General features: G+C 28.7%; 1 pseudogene; it reads left to right on the top strand.

Moving 5' to 3' along the window:
* Window positions 1-1,202: 1,202 nt before the first annotated feature.
* On the top strand, window positions 1,203-10,573 carry LOC145840196 (proteasome subunit alpha type-7-like; annotated as a pseudogene).
* The last annotated feature ends 14,355 nt before the right edge of the window (window positions 10,574-24,928 follow it).

The following is a 24,928-nucleotide window of genomic DNA, read 5'->3' as shown; positions in this document are numbered from 1 at the left end:
TTTTATAAAATACGTTTATCAAATGATATAATTTAACAGATTATTTTCTTATATAACTAACTTTGCCTTTTTAGAAAACTTTCGAAAGTCACTGATAAATTATATATTTAAAGATATGAGACTAATGTTCACTTAGATTTTTTAACCATGTAAAAAGTATTCAACTAAGGAACTAGAAACTTTTAATACTTTTTTTATTGTTAAAGAAATTAATGTGAATATTCATTTTATATGTCATTAGCTATATAGTATTTCAGTAGATTTAAAAAAATTTAAAAACTGCAAATTTGATTACAGAAAAAAAAGTCTGTTCAACTTAAATAGTTAGTTAATGTATTTTTCAAGAAAAAAACTACGTTCATTGTCATGTTGCTTAAATTAATCATATAAAAAATATAAAAAGCACTAGCAAAACCATCAATTTAATTAAATACTCTTTTATGAAACTAAATTTTTCTACACTTTTCATTCTTTGGAAGATAGTTTTTTTACTTGTTTACGTTTTTTTTAGTCTATTAACCTTATTCTTTTTCACACAAGTACTGTTAAATACAGCAAATAAATGCTAGTTTTGGGAAATAAGTCAAGTAAGTTATTGTTATAGTACAAACTGCTTGTTATCTTTTTAGTTTTATTAGTTGTGTTATGCAGTTTTTTATTCTCAATATATTTTGTAAACTTAAAGCAAATAGTTCATTGAATGTAGAAACCAATCAAAAAAAAAAAATTGCTGAAGTCTACAGAGCATAATCCTGGACTTTTGTATGCATTGAAACAAGCTCAAGTTATCATAAAGGTTTAAACATACCAATTTATACAAGAAAACGATAAAACATGAGAAACTTTTTGTAGATTCATGACTTGTTTCAGCTGACTGACGAGTTTCAGTAAGAACGAAATCCTGGTATTAGTCTACCAAAGACTTGTGGTCTGATGATCGAATTGGTATGATCAAACTTTTATGTTACCTGTAGAAATCTAGTTGTTTTATTTTTATCTTTCAGGTTTGTATAAAATATTTTTAACTAGGGTAAAAATGTAAGCATGTTCAACTTGGTAATTCTTCAATCACATCTTAGAGCTTTTATCTTTATTACAAACTGTCAAAAAACAACTATAAATTACTACTTTACTTACAATACCCGTTGAATGTCTAAAAACTATTTAAGTTTATTTTTTACATAAATCAACATTATCACAGCATGTCAAGGTACGACCGAGCCATCACCGTCTTCTCGCCCGACGGTGACCTCTTCCAGGTGGAATAAGCGCAGGAGGCGATTTAGAAGGGACAGTCACCGCGGTGGCAGTCAGAGGCAAGAACGTTGTGATCTATAAATCGAGAAGTAATCTGTGCAAAAATTACAAGATGACCGGACGGTGCGGAAGATCTGCAAGATCAACGACCACGTCTGCCTGGCCTTTGCCGTCATGACAGCAAACGCTCGCGTCCTCATCAACCGCGCACGGGTCGAGTGCCAAGCTGCAGGTGGAAGAACCAGTGACGTGGCAGCGTACACGCAGCGGAAGAAGGCCTTTCGGGAAGTCAGCGCTCATTGTTGGGTTTGACTATGATGGTTTTGATGTTTCAGATTGATCCCTCCGGAACCACACGTGGAAGGCCAACGCCATTGGGAGGAGCTCGAAGATGGTGAGCGGCTTCCTAGAGCAGAACTAATCTGTTGAGGAGGTGGAAGATGACGAAGAAGCGGCGAAGCTGGCGGTTAAGACGCTGCTTGAAGTCGTTCAGTGAGCAAGAGCATGGAGGTGGCGGTGATGGCCAGGGAGAAGAAGAAGTTAAAGATTTTGGACGGTAAAGAAGTTGGGAGGGTCATTTCGGTGGTGGAGAAGGAAAAAGCGGCTTTAGAAAGTTAAAAAGTAAAATTAATTGTTTGGATTGTTTATTAATTGTATAATTGTTTTGAATGTCTATAAATATAGTCAATTTAGTTTTATTCACCTTCCTTTATTAAAGTTGAATGCTTTAGACTTTTATAAAACACTAAAAAATATTAGAAAGCAATATTACTAAAATTCATTAATCAGACTTATTAAAAAATAAAATAACCATGTTGTTATAAGTTTAGATAACAGCTGTCACAAATATAACAAAAATTAGAAATTTTTTGAACTATTTTATTACAATCCAAAATGTGTTAATTTTATACTGGCTTGATACACTATATTAAGTTTTAATTGGATAATCAAATTTTAATATAAACAATGTAACATTCTTTTATTTCAAAATAAATTTGTTAATAGTTATAAAAAGTTTATATTACTAATAATTCCTCTACATGTTCCTCTCATTTACTTAAAAAAACTATTGAAATTGTATTGTAATAGCGTTTATAGTCTTAAAAAGTTTAATATAATTAATTGTAGATTTAATAAACATTGTTTAGTTTATAAAATGTTAATTGTAGAAAATAACCATTTTTATTATAAGTAGCTGACTGTACTAAAACTAATAGAATTACAAGTAAACTAAATCCGTAGTTTTACTATTCTTACAAGACTTTGAACTTTAGCAAAAGTTTAAATTACATTTACTTATGAATATGTATTAACATATCATTTAATCATTTTAAATATAAATTTTTAAGTTAAGCTTCTAGTGCAATCTGTTCTAAAACACCATAAATTTCCGTAAAAGTGTAAATAAATTAAAAAAATAGCTTGTAGTTTTTACATGTTAAAGTTCATTTCATTAACAATAAATAAAAGAAATATTTTATCAAAAACTAAAATTTATTAGCTTTTTAGTATTAATGACAAAGTTGATTGAAAATTGATTATCACAATACATTTCTAACTTTTTGCAAAATACTGTTCTAAGAAAACTATTAAAAATTGTTTTTATTTTGTTAAAGACTATACTAACCATATTTGTTTTAAATATAACTGCTAAATTTCAAATGCTTATTTAAAAGAATAGTACTTTATTTAATTTTCGATAAACTAGAAAGTCAAATTGTATACCATTGCTAAAACTTTATTTTGTTATAAAATATTAAATGTTTTTAAACTGGACGTAATAGTGCAAGTTCTTCTAAAAAATAAACCCGTGCATCGTTGAACTGTTTTTATACTACATAGTAGATTTTTTTCTAACAAAGGTTTAATAAAACTAGCTTCTCGACTCCTATGAGAATCTAGACATATCAAAATTTAAATCTAGATTTCTTATTTATACAAAAAAAAATTATTCAGAATACGTTTTTTAAATTAAGGTTTTCTATTATTCTGTTTGCGCCTGTTCTTTTTATATATCATTTCCTTATGAGGATCGCTTTGAAAATATGCTTACAGTATTGTAGTTCGTTACTAAATTCATAGAAAAACTATACTGGAGAAATATATACTTCATATTCAAACATTTATTACTTAAATTCCGAAATTAACTATGCATACTGTTCTCAAAATAAAAATCCTGCAGAAAAGACAAACGCAGTGGTGTAACAAAGTTATAATGACAAAAAGATGATTAACGAAGAATTAAATAAGATTTATGATGTATTTTTTGTCGAGTCTCTTTTTTTTTTAGTAAACAGAAAATAATTCTTATTATAATTTTAACGGTATATTGTAGATAGAGTGCTGATTTTATTCTCATGACAAGTTCTACGTTTTGCTACCGTGTAGCAGTGTACTGCGTACACAGGCAGAACAAACCTTAAATTTTGTTGGAATATGTAAGTTTTGATTATTTGAAACTCACGCAGACAGTCGAGCGAACTTACTAATGCGATAATTAATACCCATGTTCAAAAAAGCGATTAGCGTATTACTTGACTGAAGATGTGCAATGTATTTTACGTTTTCTATACCTAATATTTGATTGGTAGTAAATTGGTTATTGTAATCTAATGTATTTGGCTTTCATAGGGCTAAAGGTTGATGCCGAAATTTGAGAAAATTGACTCATTAGTGTCTGAAGTTGTTGGGTAGAGTTAGCTACGAGTGCAGCATCTTCAGAGAAAAGAAGATCTTATACTAAGATTTTTGCTTTGCTTTCAGACGTACAGGGTTGAAAAGGTGACCAAAAGTTCTTGTGTGGAGCTTGACTCTTATAGTTGACGATCCAAAAGCGCACTTTCACAGCTTTAAAGCGAAAAGTTTTTTTTTGTGTTAACTAATTAATTTTTCGTTGGTACAATCGCTTTCTTGTTCCTTCAAAAATTGATTTGGTTTCACTTCTGTCAAAAGCATTTTGATTACTAGCGCTAGTTTGTAATACGTGGTAAATAATTTTTACTTGAAAAAAAGGTTCACCGTTGTTGTAATTTTAATGAAGTAAGGTTGAACACATTATGGAAGTTAAATCTCGCTTAGACCAAAAAAATTAAGCTTATTTATCATAAAAAGAATTAAAAATTGACAATAAAATATTCAGTATGAGAAATATTATAAAGGTTGCCACTTGGTCAGGAAAAATTTTAAAAAATGACAAAAGTCAGGAAAAAATGGGGGGTTTTGAAAAAAAGTCAGGAAATTTGATAAAATTTTAAAAAAAGTCAGATTTTTTCAGTTTAAATTTACAAAACTCCTTGTTTTCCAAAGCTTTCAAATGGTAAAAATTAATTAAAAGTCCTTTAAAATCAGAAAAAAATTCCAAAATTTTCCTAGAAATTTACAAAAATATTTAATTTTATTTGAAATGCCTTCATCTGGTATAAATTAGTAAAATATCCTTTATAAAACTGCAAAAATTTTCATATTAATATATTGAACAAGAGCCCTACTTGAACAAGCAGATTTTGTAAGCTTTTTAGTAATGTAATCTGTAGCAAGAACACTTCCATAGTGAAACTGTGATATATACATAAAAGTTTATCTAGCATAATTTTAGAATAAATGTGTGTTTATAAGGTAACAATACAAGTATTTTGCTGATAGAGCTGTTTATTACAAACAACAATCATACACAGATGGTTTAAGTGATGTACTGGAAGTTTGATGATAGAATTCAGTCAAAAACTGTTGTTTTTAACCTGTATTAAAACTAGATTGAAAGCTTTATATAGTTTCGAGTGTTAGATTATGTATTTTAGAATAAGGTTAATATAAGAGTTTGATTTAGAAAAGTCAGGAAAATTTTGGTAAAAAGTCAGGAAAAAGTCAGGAAATTTTTCTCAGCTTGACCAGTGGCAACCATGATTATGATTTGCTAGTTTTAATCTATTGTAGTAAAACTTCTTGTTTTACACTTAACTTTTGAGTTTCAAAAAAAAAAAAACTTCACTAAAAAATAATAATTAATAAGTTCTGAAGTCTATTTTAAAATTATTATACAATGACCTTAACACAAACAATTTAGTTATAAATAAGTTTTTTTAGTTTAGTTATTTAAAGTTTTTATTAATTTTTTTTGTACGTTAACGTGTTTATTGTGCAGGTACAACACTAATTATAGTAATCAGTACCTACAAATATATTAAAAATAGTTAAACTTAAACCAAGTACAGCACTGCATACAATAAAGTTGGTTTATTTAGAAAATATTTAATTAAAGTTTGCACATGTTAAACTTTTTAAAGTAAAACCTTTAAAATATTATTCCGAAATAACGTACAAACAACTAATCTTGTAGATAATGTTAATTTTACTGTTGTAAACAATTATAGACTTTTTTTATTTCTAAAAGTGTTTTCCTAGACTTTTATAAACCTGTGAGTTTAATTGTAACTTTTTTCTGATTATGTTATGTATGAAAACTGTTTATAAATAATCGCCGAACATTTTTTTCTAGTCAATTAATTTTGCGTCGGCTGCAAATTTAATGCGCTTCTGATCTAGCTAGTATTTAACTTGTTTTTTAATTTAACTTTGCGCAATTTTTTTTTCGGTTTGCATTTTATATATTTGCTAAGTTGGGTTAGGGATAAAAGTATAGATGTTCTAAATATATATTATCACTCTACCTCATTTGCATAATGTTATAAATAAAAAAATCTAAAACCGTACAACTGCAGCCGACCCATTAATTTTAAACACAACTAAACTGTTAACTTAAACTACTAAAAAACTAAATGTAGATGAAAACAATTAAAATCTTTAAAGTATTGTTTGATAACGTATCTAAATAAATATGCAAATGGTTTTATACAATCTAGTTACAGAGTACAAAATCTGAAAAAAAAACTGAACATTAAAAAAAGATTAAAATTTTAATTGCTTCATTATCTAGAAATTTATATTAAACAAAAAAAACTTAACGTAATTATTGAACTATCTATTAACTTATCTAGAAATTTAACAAAACAAACTATGTATGTTATAATATAATGAATATGTAGTTGAATAACCATAAACTATAAAACTAACTTAGCAGTAAAAATATTGTTTAGTATTAAGATATCGATACGAACTCATAAAAAAAAACTAATGGAAATATACTCAAATATACCCCAACTAGCTAATACAGGGGTGGGCAATGAGCTTAGTCGGCGGACCAAGTGTGTTAAAAATTTATTTCTTCGTGGGCCGGAGCATTTTAAATTTATTTAGTTCACGGAAATTAATCAACTATCCAATTCATTTTTACAAGATTCCAATTCTAGGTTAACTTTATTTCTACTGTGTAAGTTTCAAGTCTCGCACAAATTGCACCTAAGACCTTTTTTTGGTCTTAGCTTTTTATTTCATAAAATCTAGTGTAAGATTCAAAACTTGTTTTAGCGGGCCAGATTCTACTTAAATTTTGTAAACAATGGCAGTTCGTACGTTGCCTACCTTTAAGCTAATATTTTGATTTAAATACACCAAAGTTCCAAATAAAATTTGTTAATAAAACGAAACACCTTTTAAACTGTTTTACAAAACTTTTTTGTTATAAATATTTTTGTTGCGCATATATATTCTAGTATTTAAGTAGTTAGTGAACGTATTTTTGCATTTAATAAAGATGAGAAAACTTTACATAGCATTTTTTTAATAAAAAACAATTGTATTTTTCTATAAAAATTTTCTTCTGAACAAGAAATATTTTACATAAATATTTTAAAATACGGAAGTTTTTCATTTTTGGAAATCATTCTTTCAAGCACAATTTTGTAAAACCGTATGAAAGTTAATTATTTTAACACTTAAACAAAAATAAACTTTCAACCCAAACAACTTTGTTCATTATCAATATTTTATACTAAATTTTATTAGCTGTTCCTTTCACAAATAGTTACGTTGTTCCTGTTTTAATATTTTAACTTTCCTTTTTCTTTTGCATTATTTATTAGTCTAACACGGTGCTCGAAGTCAATCGAGTTTTGATAAAGACTGCGTTCTCACATACGATCTTTTGTAAAAATAAACAAGTATTGAGAAAACCACCAACGTTATACGAGCAGGTATAAATTGAATTGGCAGCGTCGCAAAGCGTCACAAAACAATCATTAACTTTTCACCACTCTGCAAATATTTTAACAAAGAAACATCAATAAATTGGTACAAAAGTTATTTGAATATTTTTAGAAAACATTGGTGTTACGATTAACATCTTTTTATTTCTTTCTTTTTTTAAGGATTTTTGTTTTACAGAGGTATCAATGTTTTAGTAGTTGATTTTATACCAGTTTAAGAGCTGTAAATATTATAAAAGTGTGTTTTTTAAACAGTTTAGAGGAAACGTATACCATTTTTTAAATTATAAAAATAAATATGACTAGGCTTTTTAATGCTAACTGTAGAGCAGAAAAAATTGAATTATTCTAAGATATAAGCTAAATAAACTATTGAAAACTTTATTAAATAATAAAAAAAAATATTCAAACGATAACACTTTGTCTTTTTAGTGTTAAGTAAGAATGTTAAAGTTATTTCATTAATTTAAGTTATGATTCTACTTGCATATTTGTTTAAAAAAGATTAAGCTTCTAAAGTCAGCACATGTTTATTTTAATTTATCAAGCCTTTGTAACAATGTAGTAACATATATAGTTATTACTTAAAAATAAAAAGATGTTAATGATGTTGTTAAATTACACACGAAAAGTTTGCTTAAAAGCTTTAATACCTTGTAGATTTTTTAAGTTAACTTTAATCTCAGCTTTACATTTTATGTACATAGTTTCATTTGAAAATACTAAAAATAAAAAATATGGTTGTAGTTTTTTTAACCCGTTACTGTTAACTTATTGTATTTTATTAAAGAAAAGAAGGAGGAAGTTATTGTTTAGAAGTTAGATAAACACAAATGAAATCGACAGAATGGAAATTTTTAATCAAGATAATAATTTTATTAAATTATTTATATACAACAAACTTGGTTTTTAGTATGTTTTCATCTTTAACTTTTTCTTGTTTGAGGAGCTTCTATATAAATATTTCTTGAGACTTTTAAAACTACAATACTAGTACATAATTTAAAAGTACAATTATTTAACTTTCTATACGTTTTTAAAGAACTGACGAAACAATACTAACAACTAGAAAATATTCTTCAACTTTTAATCATACTACTAAGTAATTTTTAAATAATATGTTTTTAGTTATTAAATTTTTTTGCAAATGAGAACATAAGTTTTAATATTAATAAAAACAAGTAAATAAGTCTCAAAGTTGAAATTTTATGCATAATTACTACGAACAAGCTTGAAAATTTTATAAATAATTATAAATAATTCAAAGACCTGAAGTTACTTTTCAACATACAATAAATTATTAACGTTTTAAAGTTCTAGTTTATACATGGTGCATAAAAAGTAAAGAAAGTAATAAACATTTTAAGAAAGTTAGAACAAAAGCATGATGTTTGCTCTATTTAACGTGCAAACCAACGAAAAACAATAAGAATGAATTTTCAGTTTAATCAACATTCAAAATAGATGCTATTTCAGTTTAATAATTCAGAATAAACTGTTTATTAAAGTTTAAAATCGATATTTGTAAACAGAATTTAAAAAACGGTATTGTAAGAAAACTATTTACAACCACATTTGTATTTATATACTGTGAATAAACATTTAGAAAGAATATTTTTTTAAGTCGTATCTAAAAAGTTTTTCAAAATCATGACTGTAAAAATATATTGGGCAAGTGTTACTGGAAATCGAACAGTGAGTTATTTTTAAAGTTTTATTCGTCAAAAGGTTTATTAAAATTGCAAATATATTTATTAATTATAATTAGTTTTTGGTTTACTATAACTTTTTCACCTTATTCTTTGTCTTTATGTGATATTTTTATAACATTAAAACTAATCATGATTTTTTGTTTATAACCTTTTTTTAACAAAGTTTTGTTTAAATTACTATTTTATAGTTAAAACACTTTTTGAGGTTTCTTTAGCTTTTTATTCTAACCTTATTTGTAGATAAAAAATATAATTTACAATGATTAAAGTTGTAAATATTTTTCTATCTCTAATACCTAATTGGCCTGTTTTTCTATAAATTCTATCCGTATTTTTATAATGTTTAGGAAATATTTTAGCTTAAAAATAAAAATAATAAAAAAATCTTCATTTAGTTTCAAAAATCACGAACTTATTATAATCTATACTCTTTTCAAGTATAATAATACTTAATTTTTAAGTTGTTTATTTTTAATATTATTTCGTTGTTTTTAGGAGTAAAGTACAAATTTTTCTAATATGATACAGATTTTTTATAGAGAAAATTTTGCGCTACATTTTTTATGGGAACAACTTAAGCACTTTATAAAAAAATATTCATTTTGAAAACTTATTTAAAACAGCGAAAATTATATGTACACGCAATTATAAAAGTTGACAAAGTTTTTGATACCTCATTTAATAGGTTAAACTTTTATCAAGTTTGTTCAATAACTTATTCTATTCGCTTACATTATTCTAACTCATAATCTATTTTAAATTTCTTAGTTTTGAACCTTAATCTATATTCAGTTCAACTTTAAAAGTTTTAAATTCATACTATAACCTTTGTTACTAAACTTTTAGCTATGTAAAATAAAAAAAGAAGGAATTTAAGTTTCTTAATGATAAACGAAATGAATTTCTATTACTTATATTTAATGTTTTTATAAATAAATAAAGATAAAAACCTAGCTGTACTAAAATAAAAAACGTAAACTAAACAGAAATAACTCATGTTTACTACTCATGAAAATAAAATTGATAACTAAGTAAAGTTAGTTTGCTCTTTCTTTTTCTTTGTTAAAATTTTGCATATGATTTTGTATTGTAAAAAAAATTAACTCACTCCTTTGTTTTAGTTTTCACATACTTAGAATATATGTTGGTAAGCTCTGAATTAAAAAAGTAAACAATTTACAATTAATTATGTTGTTGTTAAGTAGATTAATCTAGCGGTTGCTTGTTTGTACTACAACTATAGATTGTCCTGGACAATCGTTGTCCTGAACAAGACGTTAAAAGGTATCCGTTGTATGCGACTCGATAACCGAAAAGTTTTTTCGTACACCAGGTCCTACGACCAAATATTTTGAGCGTACTTTTTGTCGTTCAATAAATTAAAAATATAGAACTGTAGTTTTATTAACAGTGCTATAATTAATATAGTACAAGTTAGTTTTCAAAAACATCATTTAATATAATCATTTACATCTAGATAAAAAAAAGAAGCAAAAGAGATGATTTCTAAAAAAAAGAGATAATGTTTTTGTATACATAAGTGTTCAGTGAAAAAGAAACTACATATAATAGCTTCGTCGTAACTATATAAAAATTATCTTGAATAGTTTTAAAACCTTTACTAATTATAAGAAAACTTATCAGATAGCGGCTCAGCAGTCGCGCATCAGAAATCTGCTTGAAAGTTTCAAGATCCCCGCAGAGTGGATCGACATCACGACTTCGAAGGAGGTGAGAGGAGAGATGAGGAGCGGATGCAACAAGCCGGACGCCATGCCTCCTCAGATATTCCACGACGAGGAGTATTTGGGAGTAAGACATTTTGATTTTGTGTTGGGAAAACATTAAAAAAAAGACGGTTTGGGTGGGACAATTTTGTTAAAACCGTTTTGGTATTTAAGATTGGCAAAGTCCTAAAAAGGTTATGAGTTTGTACTCGACCGAAAATTTAAAACAGATACATATTTTAAAATATTTTTTTCGGTTACATATTAATTTTATTCTTAAAAAGAAAGTTTGACCAAGTAGATAGATTTTTTTTTAATATAAATAATAAAAATTATTTGTAGTTTATGAAATATTTTAATTTAAATGAAAAACAGCGATTATTTGTATTTGCCACTATCCTGACTATAAAGTATTTAGCTTCGGCTAAATATATTAAGATCTTTTTTTATGTTTAAAACATCTTCTTATAATTTCGTATTAACATTATAATGATAATTACAACACTAAAAAGCGTTTAGTTGTAAAGTTTATTAAAGTTTTGTCAAACAAATGTCGTTAGAATAAAACATTTAAATTAACTCCAATTCAAAATCTGTAAAGATCAGTCGCATTAAAAAATCATCTCATTTTTTATTAACCAGCAATAGTTAAGGCAACGTTACCTATTTATAGTTTGAAAAAATATGAAAGTAGTTATTAAACATAATTAGTAAAACTAAAATAAAACAAAAAAAAGATCTACCAACAAGTTTAGTTTTACAAGTTAAAGTAAAACTTTTAAAATTAATACTTTAATGTAGGTAAAAGTGTCTAAACCATTGAAAAAGTATAAGAGATTTTTTAAAATAATGCTTATATAAAATAATGAGCCACCTTCAATTGACTAAAAGAACAATGGCAGTGTATGAAAAATTAAAATTTGACTATTCCACAAAAAATATACCCATAAGCAATAAAACTGAATATAAACTTAAACTCCTGGACAAAATTAGAAATTTTTGTAGAAGGATAAGAATTAAAATTTACTTTTGTACTGATGAAGAATATAATACAAACATATTTGAAAAGAAAGAAACATATGGTTTTAAATCCAAATTCATGCCAAAATTAACAGACGAACTTAAAGAATTTGAAAATGAAATGTTTAATTTAGTTAAACAAGTAAAATTTAGAAAAATTAATGACACTTTCCAAAACAAACTAACAAATGATTTAAAAATGATAAATAAAACCAAAAATATAATAGTACCTGCAGATAAAACCACAAATTTTTACAAAATACCTAAAAATGAATATAACAGTCTATTATTAAAATCCATCAGAAAAGAATACAAAAAAAGTGACAAAAATATAGTAAATAACATAAACAAAGAAGCAAAAGAAATTGTAAGTAATCTTAAACTTGAAAAGAAAATAATTAACCACTTACCAAACAAACAATGCTACATAACTTTGAAAGACCACAAAGTAGACTTTAACAATAACCCAAAAACCAGACTAATAAATCCATGTTATTCTGACATAGGACAAATAAGTAAAATTATCATAGACAAAATCAACAACAACTTAAGATCAACAAACCAATACAACCAATGGAAAAGTACACAAGAAGTAATCAAATGGTACAAAAACCTAGAAATGCACAAATACAAATTAATGAAATTTGATATAGAAAATTTTTACCCATCAATAACAGAAAAATTATTAAAAGATGCTCTAAATTTTGCTAACAAAACCACACAAATTACAACACAAGAAAAAAAGATAATCTTTAATGCAACAAAATCTGTCTTATATAACCAAGAAGAAACATGGATAAAAAGAAAAAATAACAAAGATGAAAACAAACTTTTTGACATCACAATGGGTGGAAAGCATGGGGCAGAAATTTGTGAATTAATTGGGCTATACATTTTGCAGGGATTAAAAGACATTTTACCAAACTTAATAATTGGATTATATAGAGATGATGGACTTATAGCTGTAGAAAAAAAATTGAGCAATGTAGAAATAGAAAAAATTAAGAAAAAATTACACAAATTCACTAAAAGCATAGGCATAAATATAATTATAGAAAACCCCTCTTGGAAGATTGACTACTTAGACCTAAATTTCAACCTACTGAACCATACATTCTACCCATATAGAAAAGACAACAACAAAATAAGTTACATAAATTCAAAATCAAACCATCCACCAACCATACTTAAACAAATCCCAAAAATGGTAGAGACCAGACTTTCTAATAATTCAACTAACAAAAACCTATTCAACAACATAAAAAAAGACTATAATGATGCTTTAAAGGTAAACGGATACAATTATGAAATCAACTATACAGAAGAATTTAAAGATAAAAAAAGAAACAGGAAAAGAAAAATTATATGGTTCAATCCCCCATATTGCAAATCAGTAAAAACAAACATAGGTAAAAAGTTTCTAAAAATAGTAAACAAGCACTTTGGAGAAAATAGTAAGTTAAAAAAATATTTAAACAAAAACAATATAAAATTAAGCTACAGCTGCATGTCAAACATTGAAACAATAATAAAAAACCACAACAAAAAAGTAATAAACAACAATAATGTAAACAAAGATGAATCATGCAACTGCAGAAAGAAAGAAACTTGCCCCCTTGAAGGAGGAGAATGTAGGGCAGAAAATGTAATCTACCAGGCAACAATAGAAACAGATAATTCAACAAAAATATACATTGGACTAAGTGGTAATCAACTAAAAAAACGCATATCTACACACAACACAACAATAAAAAGCAATCCAAATGACAAAAACTACCTCCAGTATAAACAAGCAACTGAACTCTCAAAATTAACCCATAAATTAAAAAATGAAAATAAGAAATACAAAATAAATTGGAAAATATTACAAAGGGAGAAAAAACCAAAACCAGGAATTATGACATGCAGGTTGTGCTTAAAAGAAGCTTTACTAATCCTTGAATCCGGTACAAATTGCATCAACAAAAGAACGGAATTAATGAACTCATGCAGACACAGAAACAGATTTTTACTAATAAACTGGAAAGCAGACAAAACTTAAACCAAATCATAATTATAGCAAAAAATAGGTCATTTTTCTTGATTTTTTCATTGAGTTTTTGTTGACATTTGACTTAAATTGGAAAAAAAAAAAAAAAAAAAAAAAAAAAAAGTTTTTTTAAACAGTTCTTAACTCAACTTAGATAAATTCTTAGAATTTTTTTTTAGATAGTTATCAAATCCGTTTAAATTTTGACTGTTATGTTAACTTAGCACAAATTATATTTTGAAACCTTCAGCGACTTTGAGTTTTATTAATGTTTTGTTGACTCTTGGCTTAAAACCACAATTCTAGACAATATTTAATTTCATTTAGATAAATTTCAAGGTATAAACATTTTATTATTATTTTTTTAAGAAAAGGTATAAATATTTTATTATTATTATTTTTTTTAAGAAAAGCTCTGGATTCAGTTTTTTTATTTGACTCATTATATTAATATTAATTCAATCTTTTTTTAACAACTAGTACCAATTTTACCTAAATATACTCTGATATGCATGAATTTTCGAATATGCAACACTTTTGTTTTTGTTTATATTCTTCACGCATGAATAAGTTTTTAAACAACAGTATAATTAACTAACATTGTTACATGCAGTTTCATATTTTATTTTTGCTTGAAAAGGTCGCAATCTCTTGCCACCGAAACCGGTCGCGAATAAAATATAAAATTTGCATAAATCTATTTAAAATAATGCTTAAAAATATTTACATTTGTTTTAAATTTTTTTTAAGTAATTTAGAAAAATTTCAAAAAATTAAGTTAAATGGCTTATTACAACATAATATTACTGATTTCAAAACTTTAACACTTATTCCAGTTTAATTAAAGCTGTCTATTATTTCAAATAACAGTATCAAAATATTAAAAAGCCTTAACTAAACTTGACATCTATCTAATAAAAGCCAATAAAATAGGATTTTGAGGATTTAGAAATGGCCGTTGAAGAAGGAAAACTGCAAGATTGGTTGAAAGTATCTCTAGATGGAAACTACAAAACAATAAATCACGATGCTACTAGCTCTGAAATTAATTCCACGTCAAAAGTTGTCTTTCCACGATCCAAAACCAATCACATAGATAAAAGTACTTTTCACGAAAACAATAAAGATTCTGTGACAGAAAAGTCTGAAATTGAAGACTAAACTTTGGTTGGTGTAATGTTTTTAGTTTAACATTTTTTTATTTTTTTGATTACTGAAATGAGTTTAAAGTGATGACAATATAGACTTTGATTTATTTTTCATATCAAAATATCTCGTACTTATTTTTAAATGGATTGATCATTATAAATTTAGATGTTTTTCTACATTTTTGAACATTTTTTATTTATTTTGTTATAGCAATATTTTTGATTTTGGAACTACATGGTTTTAAAAGCTAATTATAAAGTATATAACTTTTTGTTTTAGAACTATATCAAAATGTTATAAGAAATATTTTAACGGTTTTAATTATCTAAAAGCACATTTAAAAAATATAAATTCAATATTACTAAGTGTAAATTTTTGTATACACTGAAACTAAAAACCAAACAAAATTTTTAAAATAAACTTTTTAAAAGGTGTTTAACTAGTTTGAAGTAACAGTAAAGTTTTCATTTGAAATATTGTAGCATTTTATAGTTTTTGTCATTAAATATTCATCATTTAAAGAAAAACTGCACAAATTTTGCAATTATAACAAGCTTTAAAGTTAAGCATTATTTTTGTGAGAATATGTTTTATGCCTACAAATGTATTATGAAAAAAGTTTTCTTTATAACATAAGTGATTACAATAAAACTGTTGAATAAACTTTGATACATTTTATTGTCGTTTGTTTATTTAGAAATAACTACAAGTTAAAACAAGTAGTTTGACACTTTTTATTAAACTAAAAGTATAAATATAAAAATCTATTTATTAATAAAAAAAGTACAGAACTGTAAAATTTATAGGGTGTATTTGCTTTTGTATTTTGCTTTTGTATTTGCTTTAGTTATAAAACACATGCTTCAATTTTATATGGTTACTTTTTTAATCAATATCTTATTTACTTTAAAGTAAGCTATATCTTAATGCTTTGAAATTTTATTTGAAAACTAAATTTGGTTATTGCCACTTGTAAAATTAATGTAATAAAGTTTCATAAACACACTTATTCTTAAAATCATTACAAATCTGTTATCTGTATTTAATTAAGTACTAAAACAGTTAAGCCAAAAAATAATAATACTTCAGGACATTTTTTGTTGTATGTATAACAGCTAATGATTAAACTTAAACAACAGTTTATAAAAGAACTGTTTTTAATTAGAAACGACTTTAAATTAATAAAAAAAGTAATTTGCAAAATATAAGTGCTAGTTTTACATTTTAACTTTTTCGAGTAGTCTGACAAGACAATATGTATCAAATGAAAGCTTGTGGTATTAAATCTTATGTAATTTAGACAACTTTATAATATGCTCTTTTTTTTTGTTAATATTTTGAAAGACTAAAACTGCTGTTAAGTTTTATGATAAACATTAGACAACTTATATACTGATTTTTAACTTATCTAACAGCATAAAAACTTACAATATAAATTGTTTAAAATTAAGAGTATTATAATTCAACTATACTTGTGATTACTAAGTTCTAAATTTGTTGTTATAAAAGCTAAGGCTGAAGTAATTATTATTTAAGTAAAGATTAAAATAAAATTAATTCTTTCATAAAGGTAAAAGCAACTAAACCACTGAAAAAGTTAAAGAGACTTTTTAATTTCTGATTCGTTTTAGTACTTTAGAACAATTAGTGTTTTGCGACTATGTTTTAAAGTAACGCAAATCACTTTCACTTAAAATTTTTTTTTGTTGTGCTCCTATAAAAACACTGGTAGTGAGGTGAACAGTACAAATTATAAACTATTGTATTTAAAAAATTAACCATTAAGTTCAATTAATTTTAAATTGGTGAGCGGATTATATGAATACAACTTTAATATAAATCTATTGATCATCAGTATTAAATCCTTTGAAGATTTTTTATACAAAAAGGAAAAAAAAAACTGGTAAACTTAAATAATTTTAAATATAAAGTAAATTGCAAACACAAAATACTTATTTAAAATTTTATCTTTCGCACGTTGCTTGTGGTTGGTCTGAAGGACCAGGTTGGCTACGGCGCGAAGAGTGTGGGTCAACACCCCTTTTGTTGATTCCTCTGTCAATGTTGCGCTGGCTACAGCGAGTTTCGGGGTTGTTGACTTTGTCTAAAGTATGATGTATGTTCTCTTTAGAGAACATACTATCCTTTTTGGTGGGCTTGGCTCTATTACTCATTATGCTATACCCACTATATACTATATAATAGTTAGGTATGGCCCACTAGTTATTTAATTAAATTTAGATATTTAGATATTTAGATATTTTAGATATTTAGATTAATCAAATTTGGTTTGTAAATTTCAGAGATTATTAAGAGCACCAAAAAGCAGCTTGCTTCTTAACTAATTATCCACAACAAAGCTTATTTATTCAATTTTATATAACCAATTTACAGATAATTTCAATATAATGATCTATTAACACCAAAGTTTAGTTATTTAAATTTATGCAAAATCAAAAGTACAATTAACTACAATTTTATTTTATCAACAGCAGAGTTTATTCAAATTTATGCAAACCACAGTAAAATTAACTTCAATTTAACTAATTTAGAAATTTCAATTTAAGAGACAGAACTAGAAAATAATAGATTAATGGCAATACTCACAATTTAGCACCAGGAAGTTCAGCTTGAGCTTTTTCAAATCTAATCATTTAAAACTAAAGGCGGCAAAGTTAACAAATTAATAAAAAACCCCTAATTAGAGAAAACTCTTTTGCTAAATTTAATTTTTAGCCAGAGGCGTTACATTTTCCCCTCTTATTAAACATTTTTAGAATTTTAACTTAGGTTTTTTAGATAAATATTAGTTTTAAGGTGTTAAACGTTTGTTAAACTGAAAAAAACTTTAAATATAGTCCAGGTGAAAACCATTATACACTAAAGCACTCAACTTAGAGATATATAAGCATGCAACATAAGTTTATAACTTTCTTTTTGTAATTTACATGTAATAAACAGAAATAATATTTTAAGAGATACTTATGATCATCAACTTTATGTGCTAAAACGTACTTGCATATAACAACATTTTTGAGCTAATTCAAAATCTGGATTTAAACACTCTACTAGCTATTTTTAAAGTAAAATTAAAACTATAAGTATTTAAATGTAGTAAATGCTTAAGACACTTTTTAAGTGTGGTAAAAATGCTTTTTTTACAAAATAAAAAAGAAATTCTAAAGAAATTGTAAAGAAAAGACTTTTTTAAAATATAAATTTACAAGTTCCTAATTACAATCATGAGTCAAAAGCTTGTTTAAAAGTCAGTGTTTACCGTTCATGATGATGATTCCTTACTCTTACACTGGAGGTTGAGGCTCGGCCTCTTCTTACTCGCCTTCTCCTCCTCTTCTCTGGTTGCTCCAGCTGCGGCCGCTCTTCTTGTAGCGGTTCTCCCGGAACTCTGGCGGGAAGTTTGGCTCCACTGACGTCCTTCTCCGCGAATTAAACGCTGGCGACCTGGCGTTGTTCACCATCGCCATCAACGCCAACGGATTTGAGGGTCTGTTGACATCATCAGCAGACGGGTTGGCATTGCCCCCATGGGATTCGAAGATGTGCTGCCATGTATGCATTTCCATAAGAATCGACATCGTCACTACAATTCTGCTGTACGTAGTGGCAGTCTGTTCCTATTAGAATGGTTCATTCTGAGGTCTCTGGGGTGTGGCAGTTCGACTTACCCCACCAAACTAAATGAGTGAAAGTTACTGAGCCATGATTTTTACAATTTGCTTGGCAAGCTTTCCCAGTGCTAAACAGGAGACAACCAAAACTCAATGCAATATAGAAAATTTTAGATTGTTATATACAATATCACACAGTACCTATTTTAGCTAAGATAATTACAAAAAAAACATGTCTATAAGATACCAATTTTTAATGGTTGTACAAATAAATATAAAATCAAAAACCCCATTAATTTTAAAATTAAAAAATTCTTAAAGTTAAGTCATTTAACAGTAATATAAACAATGCAAGCAGCTTCTAGGTGTTGTACAAAACAATCAGTGAAAATCAACTGTTGCTTATTTGAATAAGCCCTTAAGTAGTATTCATCTAAAAAATACCAAATATCTTTCTATGCTTGTACAAAAAAACACCAGGTCTCCTGGCTTTGACCATGACAGGCTTGTAATTATCCAATATTATCTCGAGCTCGTAGTTGTGTTTTGGCTTTGCGTGGTAGGTTGGCTTCCTGGTAATTTCAGGGAAGTCCATTAATAGTCTTTTGCATTTTTCTTCTAACGGAGTCGTATTCTTACCACCCAGATTGATGTGGTTGACTGAAGCGAATATAGGGGTGGGCAACTCAGCAGGTGCGTACAGTCTAGCTGATTCGTTTGACCCCATCTTGCATAGTTGAGAGGTAGATGGCAGGATCGCTAGTTCGTTCTTTCTTAACAGGTCCATGCCAATAATGCCAAAGTGGCGTGATTCTTGAGTAACCCAGAACAAGTGGTTGATGGGTTCCAAATTCCCCAATTGAAGTTCGACATCCGCGCTACCAATAGGGTGGGTTGTTTTGTTACCCAACCCTTGGATGGTTCCACTTTGTTTAGGAAAATATTTGTCTATACTGTTAGTCAATTCCTTTGGCAGGATTGAAATTTCGGATCCGCTGTCAACCAAAAAGATGACATTTGTGTTTGAATCCGCTACAAATAGTAGGCCCTGAGGGAGGTTCTTCGGTTTGGGTGCAGGGAATTTTTTCAGTTGAAATGTCCATTTTTCTACACTTTTATCTTTGTTGTGATTGGTAGTGTTGAGAGATTTTTGTTGTGGTTCTGGCTGCGGTTGCGCTGACCGTTGGGACTGCCCGTTGTGGTGCTGGCTAAGGTAGCTCGGATCGTTGGCGCTTGTCGTGGAGGTGCTGGCTAAGGTGGCGCTGACCGTTGACGCTGGTCCTAGTGATGCTGGCTGTGTTTGTGCTGACCATTGGGACTGCCCGTTGTGGTGCTGGCTAAGGTAGCTCGGATCGTTGGCGCTTGTCGTGGAGGTGCTGGCTTCGGCGGCGCTGACCGTTGACGCTGGCCCTGGTGATGCTGGCTGTGTTTGCGCAGACCGTTGGGACTGCCTGTTGTGGTGCTGGCTAAGGTAGCTCGGATCGTTGGCGCTTGTCGTGGAGGTGCTGGCTTCGGCGGCGCTGACCGTTGACGCTGGCCCTGGTGATGCTGGCTGTGTTTGCGCAGACCGTTGGGACTGCCCGTTGTGGTGCTGGCTAAGGTAGCTCGGATCGTTGGCGCTTGTCGTGGAGGTGCTGGCTTCGGCGGCGCTGACCGTTGACGCTGGCCCTGGTGATGCAGGCTGTGTTTGCGCAGACCGTTGGGACTGCCCGTTGTGGTGCTGGCTAAGGTAGCTCGGATCGTTGACGCTGGTCGTGGAGGTGCTGGCTTTGGTGGCGCTGACCGTTGACGCTGGCCCTGTTGATGCTGGCTGCGGTTGCTCAGAACTTTGGTTCTCATCAGGTGTTTCTGCTGCACTACGTGAGGCTGTTTGCTTTATATGAAAAGTCATCTTTGGTTTGTTTGAAGGTGTGGACACTTCATTTCCTGGATGACTTATAGTGCAGTTTGAGGCGTTTCTGGTTGATCTCGGTTGAGATGGGGGTTGCTGTCGAGGGGCGGTTTTATTTACAAACTGGACAGCTTGGGTGTGAGATAGTGTAGCCCCAATCACTCTCCCTCTCACTGCGGAGAGTTTGGGAGCTCGTTTTTTGCATGAGGCGGAGATATCACCTGGCTCCTTGGTAGGTCTTGAGCCTTTGAGGTGTGTGAAACCTGGTGGGGAACCTTGATTTGAGGATCCATGTATGTATTCTGTCTTACCTGAGTTGAGATGTCGTGATTTGTCCTTGTGGATGGATTTAGACCTCTCAATTCATGTAATTCTTCTTGTAATTTTCGAAATTCCTCTAGAAGTTTAGCCCGTCGAATTTGTTCCTTCAAATCTTTGATCCCCTGTACTAACTCCTCGGCACCCAGTTCTTGAGGTGGCACTTGAATAGGGGGTCTCCTGTTGTTTTGGAGGGAATAGTCCATGTTTAAGTGGTTAGGTTGGAGTTGTCGCTGGAATGGCAAAGGTGAAGTTCTTGCTGGAGGAATGGAGCTGTTGCTAGGTGGTCCTGTCACCCTTGGTGGAGGCCCATAGTTGCTAGGTGTAGAATTTTGTTGGGGTGGGTAGCTTTGTCTTGGCAGACCACTTGGATTAGGCTGGTCTCTAGGTTGTTGATAACTGCCCATTGCTGCCTGGGGTTCTTCCTCCTTTTGGTTATTTGACTGATTCTCCCCTACGTTCATGTCAATCTCGGCACTGATTTCTATACCCTCAATTAAAGCGTGTTCACTCACGTCCGGGTCACCATATCTTTCGCACGTTGCTTGTGGTTGGTCTGAAGGACCAGGTTGGCTACGGCGCGAAGAGTGTGGGTCAACACCCCTTTTGTTGATTCCTCTGTCAATGTTGCGCTGGCTACAGCGAGTTTCGGGGTTGTTGACCTTGTCTAAAGTATGATGTATGTTCTCTTTAGAGAACATACTATCCTTTTTGGTGGGCTTGGCTCTATTACTCATTATGCTATACCCACTATATACTATATAATAGTTAGGTATGGCCCACTAGTTATTTAATTAAATTTAGATATTTTAGATATTTAGATATTTTAGATATTTAGATATTTAGATATTTTAGATATTTAGATTAATCAAATTTGGTTTGTAAATTTCAGAGATTATTAAGAGCACCAAAAAGCAGCTTGCTTCTTAACTAATTATCCACAACAAAGCTTATTTATTCAATTTTATATAACCAATTTACAGATAATTTCAATATAATGATCTATTAACACCAAAGTTTAGTTATTTAAATTTATGCAAAATCAAAAGTACAATTAACTACAATTTTATTTTATCAACAGCAGAGTTTATTCAAATTTATGCAAACCACAGTAAAATTAACTTCAATTTAACTAATTTAGAAATTTCAATTTAAGAGACAGAACTAGAAAATAATAGATTAATGGCAATACTCACAATTTAGCACCAGGAAGTTCAGCTTGAGCTTTTTCAAATCTAATCATTTAAAACTAAAGGCGGCAAAGTTAACAAATTAATAAAAAACCCCTAATTAGAGAAAACTCTTTTGCTAAATTTAATTTTTAGCCAGAGGCGTTACAATTTATTTAAAATTTCGTTTGATAATCATAAACATTGTATACAAATTAGTAATAAACACAACAATTTGGCTGTATAAAAAAAATCGTTTAAAACTGCATCATATTGAAGAACTAGAAAAAGTTACACTCTGTGTTTGTAATTACCTATTTCAAGTAATAGATTTCATTATGATGATCACATGACCATTAGTGCTATATCTGACAGCAGTTAAATATAATTTATTAAAGTACAAAGTTTTCAATTATTTACAGAGTAACTAAAATTGTGCTTAGAAATAAAACACACTTTCGTTAAACGTAAAAAGTTTATGCTTAAATTTATTTTTTAGTAACTATCTGCTAAGAGACGCTTTATACGTTGCTTTCCACTTTTCTAACATATCAGAATTATAAGCTATGTCGCTGAGTCGTTGTAAAACTCAATGATATAAAAAAAGTTACACATTTTTTGCAAATTTTGATAACGGTTTATTAGTTTTTTATTAATAAATACTTTTTATCTCTGTTATTATTATAATAAAGCATAATCTAAAAAAAAAATGTGTGCACTATATACGTATAGTCAACAGTAATTGTTAAGTTATAGTTATAAATATACAGTTAAGTACCGATACTGTTAGCACTAGCTGCTATAGCAAAGCTAACAGACCATTATTAAAAATTAATGTGTTTTCTCGAAGTAATTTTTCTACAAACAAGTCTGGTTGTAAAGTCAGGTCTAAACCAATCAAATACCAAACTTATAGCACAATTAAGTATTTAGTTAGTCTAATAAACTATCATACCTTTTAATAAAGATAAAAAATTTATCCGAACGTACGCAAAACTACAACAAAGTATTTTTGTCTTGTATGTATCAAAATTTAAAGTATAGTTACGTTTTAAAAACAAGCTTATAAGATAGAGCATGTATTAATACAAAGTTCTAAAGCGCTTAGTTGTGTTGATTGCATTAAAATATTAACTGGTTTATTTAAGATTTTTTTGAAGCTTAAACTAAAGTAAGTTGGACTTTAAAAACAGTATTGTCTGGTCATCCGATGCAATTCTACAGGTCTTTGTAGTCCTAAATAAATTATAAAAGCTTTTATTTAAATAAATGAAAAAGGATGTTTTATGGGTTTTAATACTATTTGAAAGCTTGTACATTTAGATAAATTTATTTTGATACAATAAAATTAGTATACCACTTGAAGGGTACTACTCAAAATAATGTCTTGAATTTTTCTCAACTAAAACATCGACTTAACTTCTCTCAGCAACATTTAATGCAGAGGTAGTAAAAACTTATAACTAGACTTCAAAATAACAGTTTAAAGCGTTTTTTTATAGAAAATTTCTGGTTTAAAACAGTAGTTATTTTGATCACTTCAATAAATTTAAATATGTACGGCCCAGTAAAGACTTTCTTTATACTGTACAGCCAGCGAGATCTTTTTCCGGTATGCATCTTTAAATATACACAATTTTCTTACGACCTCTACAACTCGTTTACATGAGAACGGGTCTAAATTGCACGAGAACAAAACTGCACGAGTGCACAAAACCAAGTTTGCACGAGGGGATAAAATTTCACGAAGACGATTTTGTACCAAGGGTCAATTTTGCACGAGTTACATTTTTGCACGAGTAAAAAAAGTACAGAAAAAAAAACACTAAAAAACAATTTAATAAATAAAAAAGAGAAAGAAAATGTTACTGACCGAGGGTAAGGGATAACAGTGAGAGAAAAATTAAAAATTGTTATTAAAAAAAGAAGAATATAAAAAAAAAGAATATTCAAAAAAAGCTACCGACCGAGGGTAAGGGGTAACAGTGATAGTAAAATTGTCTGCTCGTACAAAAGTGACCCTTCGTGCAAATTTATCTTCGTGCAATTTTATCCCCCGTGCAAAAGTATCTTCGTGCAACTTTATGCACTCGTGCAATTTTGCCCCTCGTGCATTTTTGTACGCTTGTGCAAATTTGACAGCTATCCCATTTACATGTTTTAAGGATTTATTAGTCTATCCAAAACGTTAACATGAGTACTAAATTTATCAAAACTTATTAATAAAATTGAACATTAAGTTTTTGATTAGATACTATATTGAAGTGTTTAACACTATTATCCTTGAAAATCACGAAAGTAGAAAAAATTATACAGGTTCTAATTTAGAAGTTGATATAATTGCCACAGATCAAGCTGAAAAAAATTCCTGACTTTTTCTAAATCAAATCCTCAAATAAACCCGATTCTAAAATATATAACCACAAATACTTGAAATTATGTACTAATTTATTTCAAAAATCCAATTAAACTCAAAAATAAAATGGATTGCAAAAGTAAAACTTTTAGAAAAATACAATAGCAAAATGCAGTAGCTAGTGATGATAAACTTTCTTAATAAGAGCATGTTTATAACAAATTTCCCTGTCTTTTTTTCGAAAACCCCAATTTTTTCCTGACTTATGTCTTTTTTTTTTCGTTTTTTCTGACTTTGTAGTAACTCTGTATAATTCAACTAAAAATATAGCCGATAACAGCTTTTTTTATGAAATTTCCAGCTTTACATTAAAATACTTACATAAAAATTTTACGAACAAAGTTGTATTCATTTTTTAAACAGTAGGTACAACTTTATAAAAGAAAGTTCGAGCAATAATGCTTTTTTATTAAATCAAAAAAAGGTGCTAAAATAAAAAAAAAGGCTCTAAATTATTTAGTAATATTTGTCTAGCCTAAATATATAAGCGATATTTTGTATTAGCTACAA

The sequence above is a fragment of the Thalia democratica genome, chromosome 7, assembly GCF_965202585.1.
Source record: "Thalia democratica chromosome 7, ktThaDemo2.hap1.1, whole genome shotgun sequence".
In the NCBI taxonomy this organism is placed as follows: domain Eukaryota; kingdom Metazoa; phylum Chordata; class Thaliacea; order Salpida; family Salpidae; genus Thalia; species Thalia democratica.
Note: the sequence above shows the minus strand (reverse complement) of the source record. Positions and strands in the feature narration are given on the sequence as shown.